The sequence below is a fragment of the Rhagoletis pomonella genome, unplaced genomic scaffold (genome assembly GCF_013731165.1).
Source record: "Rhagoletis pomonella isolate Grant_MI unplaced genomic scaffold, Rhpom_1.0 Rhpom_scaffold_00001, whole genome shotgun sequence".
Taxonomy (NCBI): Eukaryota; Metazoa; Arthropoda; class Insecta; order Diptera; family Tephritidae; genus Rhagoletis; species Rhagoletis pomonella.
Window position 1 is genome coordinate 65704042 of NW_023458555.1, and position 6965 is coordinate 65711006.

The following is a 6965-nucleotide window of genomic DNA, read 5'->3' on the forward strand; positions in this document are numbered from 1 at the left end:
TACAAGTTTTTTGCCGCTTATATCGATGACAACGCCAGCGGCAACTCACAGCAGGTAATTGATAATTTTTGTAGCCGACGCTAGGCCGACGCTTTCTCAGTTTGTGTATCTCTTTATAGTACGAATTTTTACTTTTCCTATGCGTATTTGGACACTGCGGAAAAAAACCTTCTGCGGCATGTTGCCTATCTTAAAGGGAATATTTGTTCAGAGCTAAATTCCATCATTTTAGCTGTCAAATGAAATGTACCTCACTTTTTTTTTGTTCCTTTCCTCCATTATCTTTGCTCCGGATCTAAGTAATTCTTGAGTGAGTGGCGAGAGAAAGTTTGCAAAATTTTTTTTCCAGCTATACTTTGAACTTTACTTATAGTATCAAATTAGTTTATGTTTAATTCATTTGCGTTAACATTTATGAAGCTTCTTAGATTTTGCGTTTGTATCCGTGGATTTATCGCCAAAAGTTATGTGGTTTTTTGGGTCATAGAGAGTTAAAAAATATTTTCGATATCACTTGTACATATGCACTAGTAATAAAACAAATAAGTTTAACACATACATATTTATTTATATTGGTATAGTTTGTGGTACCAACACCAGAGGCAAAAACCAATATCGTCCCCCGTACGTCAGAAACATGAATGTGTAAAAATTAAAATTTTGGGAAATCAAGTACAAAAGTTTTTTTATGAGACTTCACTCTACACTAATTTAGTTGACATTGTCAAATTTGTAGTTTCCGGGTATTCTGGGGTTTGGTATAACATAGAACAGCCAAAGTTTAATCAAGTCAATCCATCTAGAGCCAAGAAACTATTTTGAAAAATATAAAAGAAATAGATAAAATCATTTAGTTAAGAGAAACATAACCAGCATACCCAGGTCATCGTAAGCGACACATGTGGGAGCTGCGGTAACCAGTCCATGTAAGGTATTGGCTCACACAGTGAGCGTCACCTATGCTTTCTGCTGTCGCATTTAACATGGAGTTGTCCTAGGAGGTGACAATTGAATCCTGCTACGTAACTTTGTCCTAGTACTTGTAGTAGTAACACGTGGCTTGTAACCGAACCACGTTTTGTATCTCGCTGCGTAACCTCATACTAGTAATAATAAAGACTTCCATAACAAAACATATTTACTTGCGTTTGATGAAATCCTTGTTAATTGCTTGCCAAGCAAAATTATAATGGCGGGACAACTCATCTGCCAAGAGCGAAACATATAATTATGTAGAACTATCTTTCTCACACATACAAAAAATTTATATACTTAAACGTGGTCTGAACGTGCCCTTTGATATTTATTTCATTTTCGAAACAATGTTGCTATATTGTTATTGTTTCAGAAATTTTTATTATTAGTTCTAAACGTAACAACGCAGCGCAAGGTATCCGAAAATATGCATTTACTGCAAAATATGCTCTAAGATATTTTTGGAAAAACGCTTAAGCATTTCATCAGCGTGTTGCTAACATGCCCTATTAATTAATATTACATATCTAATGGCAGTACGAACGAAAATTCCAACTATTGATTTCGGGTGTTATTCTATTAGTTATATAGATAATAATAATAATAGATAGGCGCTTACACATATGTTAGTGTTTGGCCGACCTTCTCCTCCGATTTGTGGCGTACGCCTTGTCACCCAAAGCCACTTTGAACGGCGATTGTATTTTTATGAGAAGTTGTTTTTCATGGCAGAAATACACTCAGAGGTTTGTCATTGCCTGCCGAGGGACGACCGCTGTTAAGAAAAAACCGTCTATATTTTTTGCGATGTTGCTTTGAACAGGGCTTGAACCCAGGCGTTGCGGAGTGGAAGTGCACACTGCTTACCACTACACCACAGCGGCCGACGTTATATACATAAGAGTTTTAAAATCAATTGAATTTAAGACTACAAAGATTAAAGAAAAATTATAGTTTAAAAAAGTAAAAACTCGGTTTTATTACAATGTGAACTAAAGAGTAGAAAATAATTTATAGAAATAAAGATTTCGTTTAAGAGGAATAGGAAATTCCCTAATAGTACTAAAGTAATTGACAATAAAATTAATTTTACCGGAAAACAAAGCCTGCGGTCCCACTTAAATATCATAGTCCTACTATTGACAATATTCAATATGCGGATTTAAACCACCTGTGAGGTAACGTCTTTCCTTTATAAAACGAATTATAGAAATTGGTTAACGTGGTCCAAAGTTATGCGGTAACATACGTAAAAAATATTAAAATATTTCGACGAATTGATAACCTTCTGCTTTTTGTGAAGTTGGTTAAAAAGGGGGTAGTTTCATTTCACAATTTTTTACGAAAAAAAAGATTTTGAAGTTTCATAAATTGTACCTTCAGGGCTGCCAACTATCCTTAGCTATGAGGTGTATTATTGAGGATAAAAAAGTGCCAAATAGAAAAATAAAAGTGCCAAAAAGGTGCCATCCTTTTTAGTCCTTCCCATTTAGCAATAAAATAAGAACCACATTTCTAAAAAAAAGTGCAATGCCCAAATAAGATGAACCAGTCGAATATCCTTTAGAAATTACAAAATATTAGTTGAGAAAAAGAAGTACACGCTAACGTCGACGTCACAAAAATATATTGGAATATTACTATTTTTCAAGTTGGCAGCCCTGTCTACCTTGCCACATTGATAGGAATCAAACAAGATCAGAGGATTTAATGTTGTGTGTGGGAAATGTTCGGTTATCCGGTTACACCATCCAAAGCATTTTTGCGCAAAATCCATCTCCAAATTTACAAAAAAAATGCATATTCCAAACCGAAATCTCAGTTTTAAATTAAAGCTTAATACTGTGACTAGACGTAGTATGTATGATTATGTTAAAATTTTTTGATTCGGGTCACGCGTTTGCCACGTAACCCAAAATCATTGTACAAATAACCGAACCATACCCGAACTGCAGTAGTAATGCTGGTCACAAATACATAGTTTCGAGCTTATATGTATCTATGTATATATATTTTTTAGCAGCGTCACATCTTTTACAGAAAATTCCGAGAATCCAGAAAGTTACAAGTTGCAAGACTTTTCCTTTAATAGTTTTATCCAACTTCAACTTGCAAGAAACAGAATTTTTGCTGATAGTAAATCTGGTAGCATGATCTTAGGTGAATGTCACATACTTGTTAAAAGTCAAATGGTCGGCAACAACAACGAATTTCAATATACCTTCTACCTTCTATTTTTGATTGGGCAATAAACAGGTGAAGTAGTAAAACAGCTTTCTCGCTTCATTTTCTGACGTTCGGCTGCCTTATAATCAAACTTTAAAGGCAATTTTTCAAATAAGGCAGTGTCTCGCTCTTATTCCTTCACCTGGTATAATTTCGCCATGCTATTTTTGTAACATGCTTTAAACTATAATTTTTTCTAATTTTTTTTTTGTTGATGCTCTCGGGGTTTTTATAGTTGCTGGAAAATTAATTAACAAAATATTCTCTATATAAATTAAAATCATTGATGATAACTTAAAGTTTTGCTTCATCATCGATATTTGCAGTACACAAAAAAAATAATAAATAGTGAAGAACAAGAACAAGAAGTAGATCTACCAAATGAATTACTAATGTGTCGTGGAAACAGGGTAAGGGAGAGCGAATTACGAATAGTGGAAACGTCATATAAATCCAAAATATGTTACTTAAAAGTCTTGCCCAAGCCGAATTTATACAAGGTGGTTTTACTGGCGAATTTAGATTTTCGCCGCGGTCCTTCTGAATATAAAAATGATGGGTTGTTATAAACAAGGCGAATCCATATTTCAACAAACACATCATTTTGACATTCTGAAGGACCGCGCCGAAAATCTAAATTGGCCAGTAACACCACCTTGTATAAATTCGCCTTGATCCTGACGATTTTAAAGCGCCACGGAGACGATCAAATATCTTTATAAACGCTTTAAGTGTATTGGTGTTGTCGGCTTTTTTCGGCTACACATACATTACACCGACACGTTGTCGGCCATGCTTGATGAAAATCAAAAAATATTGATATTTGAATTTGGTGACCATTTATTTGACCGTCTCGCGTTGTGTTTGACAAAAAAGGCAAGCTCACTTGCAATGTGCAAACCCCTTTTTATTTTAGTATGGTAGAATCGGCAAAAAAATGTGGTATATTTGAAAAAGATGTGGTAGATTTTCCAATTCATATTTTTATTGGGTATACATATCGCATACCGTCGTCAAAAGAGGCACAACTCAAAAATTAGATCGGGAAATACAAGTAAGATCGTATAGATTCAACGCAATTGATGCAAATACAAGTATAACATTAGTTTTATAGTTAGAAATATTTAAATATTTTCATTAATTTGAGAAAAATCCTACAGATTTATTTATCCAAAAAAATGTACCAAACTATTTTTCTATTGCATAATTCTTTAGCAAATATAAATATGCGGAAAAGTTAAGGCACAGATATATTTAAAGCAAAATTTATGATGTACCTTTTTAAAAAGTTACTGATTAATTTTTATATTTCATATTAGAATTGGGTTGAAATTTTAGAGTTATGTAAAGAAATGTTCTGTCTAAAAATATGGTAGATTTTAAGCCTTGTGTGGTAGATGTGGTAGACACCCAAATTTTAAAAAATATGTTGTAGATCTACCACATATGTGGAAGAGGTTTGCACACTGCTCACTTGCCTTCTGGTCGTCGTGGTGAGCAAGTGCGCGGGCAAGAAAAAGAAATTGTTTTACGTTTGATTGAAATGCAATAAATATAAATTTATAGCATACAACATATAAAATTATTCCATAAATGATATAATAATTAACAAGAATTACTCATCCGAAGACAACATGCTAACAAAGGAACGCTGCGTATTCACAATAAAAAGTGGAGACTGACGCGTTTATTTGAACGTTTGCGGGCGAGATACGAGCGAACCTCACTAACACATACGCAATGCTTGACGTATTTATTTTATTGTCTCCGTGGCGCTTAAAGTACATGTTACTGTAGGTATTTATGTATATCAATGAGGGGAAAAACGCTACTCGCGAGCAGTGGAACAGGGTAAATCTGTGTGGTAGAATCTGGAAAAAATGTGGGCTGATTTCAAAAAAAATTTGGTAGATCTCAGGTTTTGGATCAAACTTTGTACAAAAATTAAAGAATTTCTGTAAGGTTTCACCTAAATTGCAAAGTTTCTAATTATACTCTAAAAAAAACTATTTTAGTATAACAAAGCGCTAGATTGAAGTTGCTAAAAATTGCATTGAGTTTTGGCAATTTTTTCCTTGACAGTGTAAATCGGTTCCTTCAATATCAAAATATTTTACGAACATAAATTTTTTTGCAACCTTGTGGAGTGTTGTCAACGTTTCATTTTATCACATCCCTTGTGACTTGCCGATTTTGATAATTCTTAAGTAAATGTAAACAACACCTCAGAAACTGTAGATGCACTTAAACTTGCTAATACTTCCACAAAAATCGCCGTTTTTTTATTTATATATAATTTTTTTTATAAATCATATATTTTAAAATTTACCGTAATGAAACCACGTTTCCTGCCGAAAAATTTGTTATTGAGAAAATTTAATATTTTACAGTTTATTTTATCCTCCCATTGGGCTTTGTTTACTTTTACTTAAGAAATTTCATCGCCGCCGGAATGCGCAATCTTGTATTATATTGTTCTTGTTACTATATATTGTTTAGTGTTGGACAATTTTTGCTCTTAAAACTAAGAAAATCATGTCGAGCAAAAATAAAACTAGGTACTCAAAAACGCGAAAATGTGGTAGATTTCAGACCTTGTGTGGTAGATGCTCAAAAAAGTGGCAGATCTACCACAATGTGGTAGAAGTCCGATCACTGCTCGCGAGTAGCGTTTGCGTCGCAGCGCTTAAAGCGCAGTTAGTCAACGACGTAGCGTAAACGTAGGTTGACGTACGTAGCAGCATATCAAATTTACTGCTAATAGAGAGAGAGAAGCAACGGCAACGTCACCGCCATGCGGTGGTGAGTTTTCGTTAACACGCGAATCCCATAAGGTAGATCGTGTCTGCGTCAACCTACGTCTACGTTACGTGGTTGACTGTTTGAGCTTTTTCTCAGCGCGATTCACGAATGCCATGACAAAATGAGACTGTATTGGTGTGCCCATCTATGATGTATATACATACATACATATTTCCGTAATGAAAGCAAGAGCCCAGCAAGAACAGTGACGGTCACTTTCCTGTGACGTGCCCTCACGCGTGCCCGCTAAGTTCGGCACGTTTTGCTATCACAATCTTAATAGTGAATCAAAAACGCTTCCAGAAGTTTTTTGTACGTGTGATTTTTCAAATCAAATAGTTTGCCTGCTTGCTCATATGCGAAATATACCTCGCAAGAAAAAACAATAGATGGCACTCCAATCAAAAATTATTACAGGTGTGTTAGTAACACCGTATAATTTGCGTTTGTGTTGGTGTTTCGGTCACGCTGTTTTGCTGGGGAGGCGTTTACCACAAATTTATGTCAGCGACAAAAATAAATGAAAACACAAATATCATGCAAAGGATATTTGTGAACTCAGAAAACACAAAAGCGTTGTAATAGCACACAAGAAAATATATCAGTGTCACCTAGCAACAAGCAGTGCGCCACTCACTAAAAACCAATCTTTACGGGGAAGAATAATAAGGATCCACGACATTCGATTTTAATGCTTTTGAATGGTAATGACGACCAACCCAATTATGCAAATTATTTAATATAATGTATTCATCGAAAACCATTCAAAAGCTTAAGAACGCTGCTTGAAATTGAGAATGAGACGAACTAGCAACAACCAACGACAAAGCGGCAACAAGCAGTGAGCAACAGGCTCCATGTTCCAAACGATTAAGCGATTAGGGACGTTGTCAAAAAATAAAAACAAAGTAAAATAACAAATTATGCAAATTTTCGCCTGCTTGCCACTACGAATCATTGTG